The sequence below is a fragment of the Callithrix jacchus genome, chromosome X (genome assembly GCF_049354715.1).
Source record: "Callithrix jacchus isolate 240 chromosome X, calJac240_pri, whole genome shotgun sequence".
In the NCBI taxonomy this organism is placed as follows: domain Eukaryota; kingdom Metazoa; phylum Chordata; class Mammalia; order Primates; family Cebidae; genus Callithrix; species Callithrix jacchus.
The window spans coordinates 53,114,091-53,129,239 of NC_133524.1; positions in this window are offsets into that span (position 1 = coordinate 53,114,091).

The following is a 15,149-nucleotide window of genomic DNA, read 5'->3' on the forward strand; positions in this document are numbered from 1 at the left end:
TTTTTGAAAATGACTATATCATGTCTGTGAATCTATTGCTGGACTCCATTCTGATCTGCTGATTTTTCCCCAGTACCACATTCTCTGGATTACTAGAATCAACATGACTCTTGACATAAAGTAGTGTGAGTTCCCCAGTTATAGTTCAGAATCGTTTTGGTTGTTCTGGTTCGTTTTCCTTCCTATATAATTTTGAAAAATGACTCCAATGAAGTGGATTGTATAAGTTCATGCAGTTTTGCTGTGAAAGGCAGCAAGTAAATGTGTTAGTAGTTACAGGAGGATATGGGGGAAGAAAGTGAGTTCTCCCTTAGCTTGGGGAATGATCCCATTTAGAGGCAGCAGGTGGTGGTTCAGGAGAGAAGAGTGGGCTGGGCACGGTGGCTCAAGCCTGTAATCCCAGCACTTTGGGAGTCTGAGGCGGGTGGATCACGAGGTCAAACGATCGAGACCATCCTGGCCAACATGGTGAAACCCTGTCTCTACTAAAAAATACAAAAATTAGCTGGGCGTGGTAGCACCCGCCTGTAGTCCCAGCTATTCGGGAGGCTGAGGCAGGAGAATTGCTTGAACCTGGGAGGCGGAGGTTGCAGTGAGCTGAAATTGTCCCACTATGCTCCAGCCTGGCGCCTGGCAACAGAGTGAGACTCTGTCTCAAAAAAGAAAAAAGAAAAAAAAAACGAAGGAGAGAGGAGTGATCACTGCAGGAGCAAAGCCCCTGAGAAAGTGTGAGGCATGGGATCCTGAGCTGAGGCTAGCTTCAGTCAAGAGCATTGTATGCAGAAGGTTGGTGGAAAATGAATGCCAGGGCAAGCATGGGTAGGCTGGGTTTGGGAAGCTGTAAGAGTTCTCAGCAGATTGCTTCTCTCCTCTGAATGAATCATTATGGGAGGTCATTCAAATGGAGGAGAGTTTCTAGCATTGTGGGCATGTTTATATAACTATAGACAAATACATCCATCATCATGAACAGAATATTTCTAGAAATATGAACGTTGAAGCTCTTATGGTGAGCTCTCAGACAGGAATGGGGAACACGTTTTTGGAAACACGTGGACACACAATCCTTGTAAGAAAGTAGCAGAGAATTTGGCTAGATTGCATTCTGATAGATACGGATTAAAACTTATAAGTGATGAAATTGCCTATGTAGCTAAGAATATTTCAAAGTATTAAAGTTGTGGCCTGGTTTCTCCTTACTGCTGTTTGCAAAATGCAAGGGAGGAGAAATAAATCAACAACAGAACTGCTGAGCAAAAAGGAATCAGCCCTTGATTATTTAGAAGATTCTCAGCCTATCCAAATAGCAAGCTCTGGAAGTAGGGCCAAGGGTGTAATAGGACAACTGATTGCTAAAGAGATGAGGGATGTGAGTCATGGATCTAATCAGCCATCTCAGCAGAATGCAGGGATGGAGATGCAGTTATCCAGGAAAGATCTATGGAGGACTGAAGGTCTGTTGGCATGGACGCCACGAATTGCATCAGAGGCCAACATGTTTTTGAGGATTTTAAACCAATAGAAACACAGCCAGCCTGGAATGAAAGGGACAAAAATGGGACAAAATAAAGGAAGAGTGACTTTGAGGGGAAAGCTACAGATGCAGAGGCTGGCAAGCTGCCACTGCCTCTGTAGGTCCAGGCAGCAACGACCTGGGGAACAGGAATCCAGACACTTCCTCCTTAGCTCCAGATGACAGAGCCACCTCCTCAATTTCAGGGACCAGGGCTTTTGCCCAGGGGCAAGGGAGCAGGGCTAACCCTCAGGGCCAAGAGGGCAGAGCTGCCACCCTATTTGGCCCAGAGGACACAGCATCAAGCCAAAGAGGACCATTCTGAAGCCTTAAAATCTCATGGAACTTGCCCTGCTAGGTTTCAGACTTGCTTGGGCCCCATGACTTCTTTTCTCCTTCCATCTTCTCCATTTTGGAATGGGAATGTTTCTACTATGCCTGCACCTTCGTGCTGTTTTGGAAGCAGATAATGTCTTACCTGGTTTCACAAGTTCACAGAGGGAAATAATTTTGCCCAGGATACAATATACTGAGTCTCACCCTTTCTTGATTTTGATGACGCTTGAATGAGATTTGGGATTTAGAGTTAATGCTGGAAAGAATTAAGAGTTTTGAGGGTGTTGAGATGAAGTGAATGTATTTTGGATGTGAGAGGACATGAATTTTGAGGTGCCAGATGGTGGGCTTTTACATGTTAAATCATGTCCCCTTCAGAAATTTATGAAAGCATAAATCATAGAAATTGCATGTAGTGTTCCAGATCACCACAATAAAGCAAGTCACACACATTTTTTGGTTTTCTAGTGCACATAAAAGTGATGTTTATAGTATGTTCTCACTCCTAAGTGAGAACTAAGCTATGTGGATGCAAAGGCATAAGAATGCTACAATGGACTTTGAGGACTCTGGAAAGTATGGGAGTAGGGTAAAGGATAAAAGACTACAAATTGGATACACTGTATACTGCTTGGGTGATGGATGCACCAAAATCTCATAAATCACCACTAAAGAACTTGCTCATGTAATCCAATACCACCTGCATCCCAAAAACCTATTGAAATAGAAAGTTATAAAATAAAAGTGTTGTTTACACTACACTAAAGTCTGTTAACTGTGCAATAGTATTATGTCAAAAAAATCTACATACCTTATTGGAAAATACTGTATTGCTAAAACATGCTAAAGATCATCTGAGCCTTCAGCGAGTTGTAACTTTTGTGCTGGTAGAGGGTCTTGCCTGGATGTACATGGCTGCTGACTGATCAGGGTGCTGATTGCTGAAAGTTGGGTGACTGTGGTAATTTATTTTCTTTTTAACAAACCAAAACTACACAGAGGGCTGTGGCAATTTCTTAAAATAAGACAACAATGAAATTTGCTCCATTGATGAACTCTTCCTTTCATGAAATATTTCTCTGTAGCAGACAATGCTCCTTGATAGCATTTTACCCACAGTAGAACTCCTTTATAAATTGCAGTCAAATCTCTCAAATCCTGCCATTACCTAATCAACTCATCCTTTGCTGTCATTTCCATAATGTTCACAGCATCTTCACTGGGAAGGGATTTCATCTCAAGAAACTACTTTCTTCATTCATCCATAAGAAGCAACTCCTCACCAGTTAAAGTTTTTTCATGAGATGGCAGCAGTTGAGTCACCTCTTCATGTTCCACCCTTGTTCTCTTCCTAGTTCCACCATGTTGGCCGATACTTCATCCACTGGAGCCGTGAACCCCTCAAAATCATCCATAAGGGAATATACAGTCTGCTGTCATTATGTGGAGCATTCTCCACGTGTCACTTAGATCCAGTTAGTCCATGGTGCCATTCAGTTCATCTATATGTTGCTGATTTTTTTCCATTGGTTCTGTCTGATTTGATTATGTATTTTAAAGCTTTGTAGTTGAATTCTGTGCAAAAAAAAAAAAAAAAGAGGTAATTTAGCAGGTCTGAAACTACTATCCTTAGAAAGGCAAGCTTAAAAGACTGACCCTTGCCTGGCATCTGTGAACTTGATTTCAGGAGGTTTTCCACCATTCTCCATCTGATAAGAGTAATTTACTCTTCTGAAACTGTTTGTTTAAGCAACGTGTTTTATGCTGAACACCAGCTTCCCTTCTGGGAATCTGAAATGTTGTAGCCTGTTAGGCAGAGAGTGCCTATGTGACCAACCAGTCCCCAGTAAAAACCTAGGGCACTGAGTTTCTTTTTTTTTTTTTTTTTTTTTTTTAGGGAAAAAGAGAAGAAGAAGGGGAAAAAAAAGAAAAAGAGGGAAAAAGGAATATTACTTCATTCCTAAAATGGGTTTCAATAATGGCTGATCAATATTTTGAGTGTTTAAAGTGGTTAATGCATATTTTATGTGTTTAAAATGGAGACCTCTATTGTGTTTATTTGTTCTGGCTCTGAGTTCAAGTCCTGGATATCATTATCAATTTGTTGTCTCGTTGAATCTAAATCTCATTATGTGTCTTATGTATCTGGGTGTTAAGATCTCTTATTGTTGCATTAATCCTTTTACCCTTGCATCCTTGTAGCTTTGAAATCTATTTTATTAAGTGTGAGAATTGCAACTCCTGCTTTTTATTTATTTATTTTTGCTCTCCATTTGGTTGGTGAGTTTTTTTCCATCCCCTTGTTTTGAGTCTTTGTATATCTTTAGATATATCGTTAGATTTTGTGGATAATGTATATTTTGTGTGTTTAAAATGGAGAGCTCTATTGAGTTTATTTGTTCTGGATCTTAGTTCCAGTCCTGGATATCGTTATCAATTTTCTGTCTCGTTGCATCTAAATCTCATTATGGGTCTTACGTATCTGGGTGTTAAGATCTCTTATTATTACATTAATCCTTTTATCCTTGTATCCTTGTAGCTTTGAAATCTATTTTGTCAAATGTGAAAATTGCAACTCCTGCTTTTTATTTATTTATTTTTGCTCTTCATTTGGTTGGTACGTTTTTTTTTTCCAACCCTTTATTTTGAGTCTATGTATATCTTTGGATATACCGTTAGATTTTGTCTGTATCTTTTGATTGGGAGATTTGGTCGATTTAAATTTAGGGTTGCTGCCGTTTGATATTAACTGGCTATTTTGTCCTTTTGTTGATAAAAATTCTTCTTTATGTTAATGCTCTTTACTTTTTGGTGTATTTTTAGAAAGGGTCATACTGGTTGTTCCTTTCTGTGTATAGTGCTTTTTTTTTTTTTTTAATTTTTTATTGGATTATAGGTTTTGGGGTACATGAGCAGAGCATGCAAGACAGTTGCGTAGGTACACACATGGCAGTGTGCTTTCTTTTCTTCTCCCCTTCACCCACATTTGGCTTTTCTCCCCAGGCTTTCCCTCCCCACCTCCCCCTCCCACTGGCCCTCCCCTTTTCCCCCCAATAGACCCCAGTGTTTAGTACTCCCCTTTCTGTGTCCATGTGTTCTCATTTTTCATCACCCACCTATGAGTGAGAATATGCGGTGTTTCATTTTCTGTTCTTGTGTCAGTTTGCTGAGGATGATGTTCTCCAGATTCATCCATGTCCCTACAAACGACACAAACTCATCATTTCTGATTGCTGCATAATATTCCATGGTGTATATGTGCCACATTTTTCCAATCCAGTCTATTATCAATGGGCATTTGGGTTGATTCCAGGTCTTTGCTATTGTAAACAGTGCTGCAATGAACATTCGTGTACATGTGTCCTTATAGTAGAACGATTTATAGTCTTTTGGATATATACCCAGTAATGGGATTGCTGGGTCAAATGGAATTTCTATTTCTAAGGCCTTGAGGAACCGCCACACCGTCTTCCACAATGGTTGAACTAATTTACACTCCCACCAACAGTGTAAAAGTGTTCCTTTTTCTCCACATCCTCTCCAGCATCTGTTGTCTCCAGATTTTTTAATGATAGCCATTCTAACTGGCGTGAGATGGTATCTCAATGTGGTTTTGATTTGCATCTCTCTGATGATCAGTGACGATGAGCATTTTTTCATATGATTGTTGGCCTCATATATGTCTTCTTTCGTAAAGTATCTGTTCATATCCTTTGCCCACTTTTGAATGGGCTTGTTTGTTTTTTTCCTGTAAAACTGTTTGAGTTCTTTGTAAATTCTGGATATCAGCCCTTTGTCAGATGGGTAAACTGCAAAAATTTTTTCCCATTCTGTTGGTTGCCGATCCGCTCTAGTGACTGTTTCTTTTGCTGTGCAGAAGCTGTGGAGTTTCATTAGGTCCCATTTGTCTATTTTGGCTTTTGTTGCCAATGCTTTTGGTGTTTTGTTCATGAAGTCCTTGCCTACTCCTATGTCCTGGATAGTTTTGCCTAGGAATAGTGCTTCTTTTAGAAGTTCTTGTAAAGCAGGCCTGGTGGTAATAAAATCTCTGAGTACTTGCTTGTTCCTAAAAGATTTTATTTTTCCTTCAAATGTAAAGCTTAAATTGGCAGGATATGAAATTCTGGGCTGAAAGTTCTGTTGAGTAAGTATATTGAATATTGGCCCACACTCTCTTCTAGCTTGTAGGGTTTCCGTTGAGAGATCTGCTGTAAGCCTAATAGGCTTACCTTTATGGGTAACTTGATCTTTCTCTCTGGCTGCCCTTAATATTTTCTCCTTCGTTTCGAACTTGGTGAATCTAACGATTATGTGCCTTGGGGTTGGTCTTCTTGAGGAATATCTTTGTGGTGTTCTCTGTATTGCCTGGGGTTGAATAGTGTCCTGCTTTGCTAAATTAGGAAAATTTTCCTGGATAATGTCCTGGAGAGTATTTTCCAGCTTGAATTCATTCTCTCCGTCACATTCAGGTACACCAATCAAGCGTATATTAGGTCTTTTCACATAGTCCCATATTGCTTGGAGACTTTGCTCATTCCTTTTAATCCTTTTTTCTCTATTCTTGTCTTGTTGTTTTGTTTCATTAAGTTGATCTTTGACCTCTGATACCCTCTCTTCTGCTTGATCCATTCGGCTGTTTAAGCTTGTACATATTTCACTAAGTTCTCGTGTTGTATTTTTCAACTCCATAAGTTCATTTGTATTCCTCTCTATATTGTCTATTCTTTTCAACATTTCATCTAACCTTTTTTCCAAGTTCTTAGTTTCTTTACATTGGGTTTGAACAAGTTCCTTTAACTCCCAGAAGTTTCTTATCATCCACCTTTTAAAGCCTACTTCAGATAATGGAACACAGTCCTTTTCCATCAGGGCTTGTTCCGTTACTGATGAGTACTTTTCCATCAGGGCTTGTTCGGTTGCTGATGAGTCCTTTTCCATCAGGGCTTGTTCCGTTGCTGATGGGTTCTGATTTTGAGTATACTCGGCCTTCTTAGGCTGTTTTTTTCCCTTCATTGTAGATGAAGTTGCCTTTCTAATTAGTTTTCTGAGTCGACGTCCGACTTATTGATTCCCAGTGCTGGGATCCAAGCAACCCACTGTGGCAGCCTAAATAGCAGCGATAAGACTGATGGTGCTCTTCTGCCTAGGAATCTCTGGTCTGGCTTCCCTCTTGAGTCTGCAACAAGCGGCTCTGACTTCCTGGAGCTCCAAACTCCGGTCAGTAGGGGAAGCAGTCCCGTTGGCTCTGCGTGAAGAGCTGCTGTGCGGAGACGCCGGCAAAACCGCTGTGGCGGCCACAAGAGTAGCGCTGGCGACCCGTGGGGCTCCTCCACTGGGAATCGGCTGAACGGTGAGTGACGAAAATTCGTCCAAAAGTGTGGCGTCGTCTCGTTCTCTGGGCTTTCACTGGGAGCTACAATCCTGAGCTATTAGTGGTCTGCCATCTTGGATCGTCCTCCGGGCACTGAGTTTCTAATGAGCTTCCCTGGTAGACGACATTTTACATGTGTTGTTGTGATTCGTTGCTGGAGGGACAAATTGTGTGACTCCATTGGGAAGGGATCCTTGGGAGCTTTTGCTGATTCCCTCCAGACTTTGCCTAGTGGGCTTTCCCTGTTACTAATTTAGCTCAGTATTCTTTTGCTGTAATAACTCTTAGCCACAAGCACAACTATACATTGAGTCCTCATAAGCAATCACTGGAAGTGAGCATGGTCTTGGGTGTTCGTGACACACTAGCAGCAACAGTGTGATTCACCAGCAAGACCCTGATGCACTAAAATATGGTGAATGCCTTCTTTGGATAAAAAATTAAGAGGGGTAGACATGACAAAGCTGTCACACCGGGGAGACTATGAAATTGCGCATAACATGAAGCAGCAGCCTAGCTGTTTTCTGTTGTGAGAAATATATGTACTCACAGCATTTCACAGTAATCCCTCCAACTGCAAGAGCGTTGGCTCACTGGATCCCTTAGCCACTGTTCTATGCTGAATAATGCAGTGGGGGAAGGATGCATCCAGGTGCTGATTTTGACTTTTGTTTTCTCCTCCAGGCAGGAGGAGAAAGGACTCAAGTGTTGCCAAAGGTGATTTTTGAGTAGGCAAAACTCCTAAAAGTTTGATTGCACTTTCCTCCAAGTGGGAAAAAAAAAATCAGTTTTCTGGGCAGGAGCAAAACTTAGATAAAGGAAAAAAAAGGGAGGGGGCAAACAGCCCACGTGCAGTGGCTCACACCTGTAATCCCAGAATTGTGGAAGTCTGAGGCAGGACAACCACTTGAATTCAGTAGTTTGAGACCAGCCTGAACAACACAATGAGACCTCACATTTACAAAATTTTAAAAATTAGCTTGGCATGGTCACATGCATATGCAGTCCCAATTACTAAGGAGGCTGAGGCAGGAGGATCACCAAACTGCAGAATGTCGAGGCTGCAGTAAGCCATTATCATGCCACTACACTCCAGTCTGGGTGAGAGAGTGAGACTTTCTCTCAAAAAAATAAATTCATTGGTCACCTAATTAAAGACCAATGATACTAATATTTTCTGAGCTAAATCATGAGAAGATGGTTTCAATTTATTCAGATCCAGAGTGAAAGGAAAGGGAAATGGGGAAAGAGAGTGGAGTGTGGAGGGCAGGTGAAGGTGTGCGGGAGCGGGGAGAGGGGTCTGGGGCAGACAGGGGCGAGGAATAACGGGGAAGAGCAGAAAGCAGAAGTTCAGAGATGTGAGAATAAAAGCTCACACTTCTGGATACTTGCTATGGGCCAGATGATTTTAGTGCACTCGGCTCTCGTGCTTCTCTCTCTCTCTCTCTCTCTCTCTGGCTCTCTCTCTCTTCATTTACATACATTTATTCATCTTAGGCTATATATATATGACTATATTTTTAAATTATATGTATGTATATCTAATAACAGTCATTTAGTGCTCATGGCAACACCGTCAGGTGTGTGTTCCTAATGTTACTCTCCCTTACGACAGAAAACGAAGTGTGAGACATAGCTTAAGAGACTAAAGAACTTGCCCAAAGTCACGTCGCCAGCAAGGGCAGAGTCAGATTGGTACCCAAGTTGGAGAGGGGCATATAGACATACCCAATCCAACCCTGACACTCTAGAATGCACTGCAGTGTGGAATGGTCGTCCAGATCAGAAGACAGGTGAAAGCATCCGGCAGCATTCATGAGATGACATTATCTGTGTGTGGATTGAACATGAGGTCTCTTGAGTGTGTTTGATAATACAGGGTGGTGCGTCATTAGCAGGAAAGCACAAAGATGGCCTCTGGTGCATATCAAGCTTTCTGTATGTGTTTGCTACCATGGATGTTAGCAGTGACATCCCTGTCACTGTCATTATGGGAAACAGCTTTGGTATAATATTAAACAAAACAGCAGATGCAGTATTATAAACACACTACTTATTCTCCAATTGTATATATTTTTTTAAGTGCATAGAAAAAAAGCCTGTAAGGGAATGCACCACATATGAAGTGTTGTTGTCTAAGTGGAAAACTCTCGATCATTTTGAAATAACATTCCTTTCACGGTTTTACTTGCATTTTCTTTGTTATTATTACTCAGCCACTGTTTCTATAATAATTTTAAAAATAGATGTTCTGAAGACTCATTCTCTTGGGTATTTTGAGGATTAGGGGTAAAAGGTGTTTTGCTGTCCTTATCAGAAGGAAAACCAGTCAGAGACTCCAGGGGCAGCATTTAAAAGAGAAGGAAGGTTTGGGGTAGGGTAGAAGGGGCAGTGGGAGAGGCAGAGTGGTCCAGATGGGAGATTAGCTGAAGACCCCAGGCACCCTGAGAATGCCACATTCGGTACATGTCAAAATAAACCAAACACCCGCATGTCCGTAAGGGGAGGCTTCTGTGCTATCGAGATGGAGATCTTTATGAAGTCTCCTTAGACCTTTCCTCTCCTTCCGCTCCAGCGGCACAGTTGGGCAGCACATGTCCCTGGCAAGGCGCTGCTGTTGGTGAGCTGTGCTGAGGTCAAGGCCCGGCCCACCTGCAGCATCATCACTTCCGAGAGTGGCCTGGGGCACCTGTCTTGGTATCTGGAACCCTACAGATTGAGATCAGGAAAACAGAAAACACACGGGGCAATAGTTAGACTCAACACTCCCCCCATGATACCAACAGTGCAAAGTGAGAGGCACGTATAGGTTGTTGTGGTCATCAGTTTCAGATGATCAGGGCTGGGTTGGGTTGGTCCCGGAAAGACCTGGGGGAGTGAATGCCAGTGTGATCTATGACATTACTAGTGCACAAGTGGCTAAGCTTCTGTTTCCTGGGTTTGCTTTCCTGCTAAGACGAGGGAGTGCTCCATTGCTGTGGTGAGAAGCCCCCTGGCCCGAGGTGTGTGAGGGAACGACTGCACCTAGTGATGAGCCTTCTGAAGATTCGCCAGAAGCTGTGACAACGGGGCACAGCACGCATAAAGGTATAAAGTTCCCCGGCCCTTACCACCCACAGACCCAGAAAGCTCTTGGGCCTGGCTGTGCATCATGCCATGGCACCTTCAGGAAGCTTTGAGGCCACCCTCAAGCTAAAGTTCTGGTGCCCTTCAGCCTCCTAATGCAGGTCAGGGGGGCTGCCCAGAAGCTGCCCACTGATCTGAATTAGTGCCAGAGGAAAGGGTGTTTGTGTGTGTGTGTCTGTGTGTGTGTTTAACAGACAGGGAAGGCACACCTGTAACAGCCAGAGAAATCCACCAGGGCTGGCTCTGTCTTGCTTCCTACGTGAGGGACTAACTGCCTTTGCTCATTCCCACACGTAGGCCAAGCTAACTATGGGAGGAATTTAGTGTAGGGTTTAACTTCAAAGCAAGGATGATAATCGTCCGTTTCAGAACCCAGCATGAGGAGATGTACACACAAGCAGCAATGTTGTGTGAAAGGTTTATGGGAGCACTGTGACCTCACCAAGGACAAAGATGTTTTGCAACCTCATTGGGCTCCTGCTGACACCTACATGTCTTTGGTCACCATTATCCTCTTGAACTCACCCTCTCCTGATTCTCCCTTCCCCAGTGTAAAAAGAAGCTTGGGATTCATGCCCCTTAAGATGGTTCCACAGGACATGAGTCCATCATCTTGCTGTTTCTCTGAAATAAAGTCCGTTTCCTCTGCCCAGGAAGCGGAGGTTGCAGTGAGCCATGATCAGGCCACTTCGCTCCAGCCTGGGCCACTAGAGACCCTGTCTTAAAAAAAAAAGACTTCTTTTGTTGAACAGTCATTTACCAAACCCCAGCTATCTCCTGGGTACTGTGCTGAGTGGGGTATATGACAAAAAAAGACACATCCCCGCCCTCATGGAGTTTATGTCAAATTGTAAGATAATGGTCTATCTACTGATCCCACACATAAAATGCAAAAATTCCTGCCAGACTTCAAGTAATATCCTACCACTTCATGGACACTGTAAGACTCTTACAGCTGTGTACTTCCATTTCCTTTCTCCCACCTTTCAGCTATTGTTGCCTTACATCATATTTCTACCTGTGTCAGAACCCCACAATACATTGTTACTATTTGACAGTCAATTTTCTTTTAAAGAGATTAGCTACAAGGAAAAATTTTGGCTGAGCATGGTGCCTCACGCCTGTAATCCCAGCACTTCAGGAGGCTGAGGCAGGAGGATTGCTTGAGTCCAGGGGTTTGAGAGAAACCTGGGAAATATAGGGAGATCTTTTCTCATTTAAAAAAAAAAAAAACTTAGTTTTTTTTTTTTCTTTTAAATCAGCCAAGTGCAGTGGCTCACACCTGCAATCCCAGCATTTTGGGAGGCTGAGTTGGGTGGATTGCCTGAGCTCAGGAGTTCATGACCAGCCTGAGGAACACAGTGAAACCCCATCTCTAGTAAAATACAAAAAAATTAGCCAGGCATGGTGGGGTGCACCTGTATTCGCAGCTACTCAGGAGGCTGAGGCAGGAGAATCACTTGAACCTAGGAGGTGGAGGTTGCAGTGAGCCAAGATCACACCACTGCACTCAAGCCTGTGTGACAGAGTGAGATTCTGTCTCAAAAAAAAATAAAAATCTTGTACCTTCCCACAATTGTTCTATGACCAGCACTGTTAAGTTCTGTGTATAGATCCAAATTTCCTTCTATTTTCCTCCTGACCCAAGAACTTCCTTTAATATGTTTTAGAGGACAAATCTGTTGACAATGACTTTTCTCCCCATTTTTGTTTGTTTACCTGTTTCTGTAAACATGTTTATGTCACCATCATTTTAAAAAATTGTTTGTGCTGATTAGAAAGTTCTGGGTTGCATAGATTCTGATGAGAGGTCTGATGGATGACTTTAAATTTGTTCCTCTGTATGTAGTGTCTACTTTTCTTTTTCTGCCAGGGCATTGGTATTGGGATTTGAATCAATCTTTTCAGTAGGTGAACTGGCCTTTGGTCGTGTTCTTGCTGTAGTTATTTGGTTGTCCTGGAGTGGAAGGCCCCAGGCATCCTGAGAAATGCTACATTCAGTACATGTCAAAACAAACCAAAACACCCGCATGTCTGTAAGAGGAGGCTGCTATGCTATCGAGATGGAGATCTTTATGAAGTCTCCTTAGACCTTTACTCTCTTTCGGCTCCTTTGTTTGTATTGTTGCTGTAGATATTTTCAATATAACACAGTATTTCAGATTCAGGGTACAAGACACCAGTATGCAAAAATCAATTGTTTTCTTCTTTATTTTATAAATGGGCATAAGAATTGTACATATATATGGGGCAAGTAGTGATATTTTCGTACAGATAATGTATAGTGGTCAAAGCAGAGTAATTAGCATGTGGATTGTCTCAAACATTCATCATTTCTTTGTGCTAGGAATATTCAATGTCTTCCTAGCTATATCAAACTATATAATATATTATTTGTTTATTTTTTCAAGAAAGAATCTTGCTCTGTCACCCAGGCTGGAGTGCAGTGGCACGATCACAGCTCACTGCAACCTCTGCTTCCCAGGCTCAAATGATTCTCTTCCCTCAGACTCCTGAGTAGCTGGGATTACAGGTGATCACCACCATGCCTGGCTAATATTTGTATTTTTAGTAGAAACAGGGTTTCACCATGTTGGCCAGGCTGGTCTCAAACTCCTGACCTTGTGGTCTGCCTGCCTCGGCCTCCCGAAGCGCTGGGATTACAGGTATGAGCCACTGTGCTCGGCCAATAATTTTTAAAATAGATGTTCTGAAGACTCATTCTTTGAGGTATATTGAGGATTAGGGGTAAAAGGTGTTTTGATATCCTTATCAGGAGGAAAACCAGTCAAAGACCCTCAGCAGCAGCATTTAAAGCAGAAGAAAGGTTTGCGGTAGGGTAGAAAGGGCAGTGAGGGAGCAGAGTAGTGCAGATGGAAGGTTAGCTGAAGACCCCAGGCACCCTGAGAATGCCACTGTTGGTACATGTCAAAATAAACCAAAACACCTGCATGTCCGTAAGAGGAGGCTGCTGCGCTATCGAGATGGAGATCTTTATGAAGTCTCCTTAGACCTTTCCTCTCCTTCCGCTCCTTTGTGTTGTTGCTATAGTTATTTTAAATATAACACAATCCTTCAGATTCAGGGTACAAGACACCAGTATGCAAAAATCAATTGTTTTCTTCTTTATTTTATAAATGGGCATAAGAATTGTACATATATATGGGGCAAGTGGTGATATTTTCATACAGATAATGTATAGTGATCAAAGCAGAGTAATTAGCATGTGGATTGTCTCAAACATTCATCATTTCTTTGTGCTAGGAATATTCAATGTCCTCCTAGCTATTTCAAACTATATAATATATTAATTATTTATTTTTTCAAGACCGAGTCTTGCTCTGTCACCCAGGTTGGAGTGCAGTGGCACGATCTCAGCTCACTGTAACCTCTGCTTCCCAGGCTCAAATGATTCTCCTCCCTCAGACTCCTGAGTAGCTGGGATTACAGGCAACCACCACCATGCCTGGCTAATTTTTGTATTTTTAGTAGAGACAAGATTTCGCCATGTTGGCCAGGCTGGTCTCAAACTCCTGACCTCAGATGATCCGCTCACCTCGGTCTCCCAAAGTTCTGGGATTACAGGTGTGAGTCACCACGCCCAACCTACATATTATTGTTAATTATAGTCATTCTACAAGGCTATGGAACAGTATAAATTACTTCTACTATCAAGCTGCAATTGCATCCTTTAACAGATCTCTCCCTATCCCCACCATCCCTTACTCTTTGCAGCCTCCAGTATCCTCTGTTCTACTTTTCTTTTTATATGCTTTAGGTTCTAGGATACACTTGCAGAACATGCAAGTTTGTTACATAGTTATACACATGCCATGGTGGCTTGCTGCACCCATCAATCTGCCGTCTACATTAGGTATTTATCCTAATGCTTTCCCTCCCCTAGCCCCCCACCCCCTAACAGGCCTCAGTGTGTGATGTTCCCCTCCCTGTATCCATATGTTCTCATTGTTCAACTCCTACTTATGAGTCAGAATATGCGGTGTTTGGTTTTCTGTTCCTGTGTTAGTTTGCTGAGAATGATGGTTTCAAGCTTCATCTGTGTCCCTGCAAAGGACATGAATTCATACTTTCTTATGGCGACATGGTATTCCGTAGTGTATATGTGCCACATTTTCTTTATCCAGTCTATCATTGATGGGTTGGTTCCAAGTCTTCGCTATTGTGGACAATGCTACAATAAACACATTTCTATGAGATCAGCATTTTTTACCTTCCAAATATGAGTGACAACGTGTGGTGTTTAAGTTTCTGTTCCTGGCTTATTTCACTGAACATAAAGCCCTCCACTTCCACCCAGGATTGCCGAGAATGACAAAATTTCCTTCTTTTTTAGCGCTGAAACGTATTCCATTGTGTACATGTACCACATTTTTTTCATCCATTCATCTAGGCTGATTCCATAGCGTGGCTATTGTGCATACTGCTGTAATCAGTGTGGGAGTGCAGATGTCTCTCTGACATGGCTGATTTCCTTTCTTTTGAATAAATGCCCTGTAGTGGGATTGCTGGATCATATGGTGTTGCTATTGTAGTTTTTGGACAGACTTCCCTATCTGTTCTCTCTGGTGTCTCACTAGTTTGAATTCTCACCAATAGGGTATGACAGTTGCTTTTTCTCTGCATTCTTGCCAGCATTTGTTATTTTTTGTCTTTTTGACAATGGTCATTCGAACTTGGTGAGATAATAACTCACTGTTGTTTTACTATTATTTCTTTTCTTTCCTGGAGACAGGGCCTCACTATATTGCCCAGGCTGGTCTTGAAATCCTGATCTCAAGCATT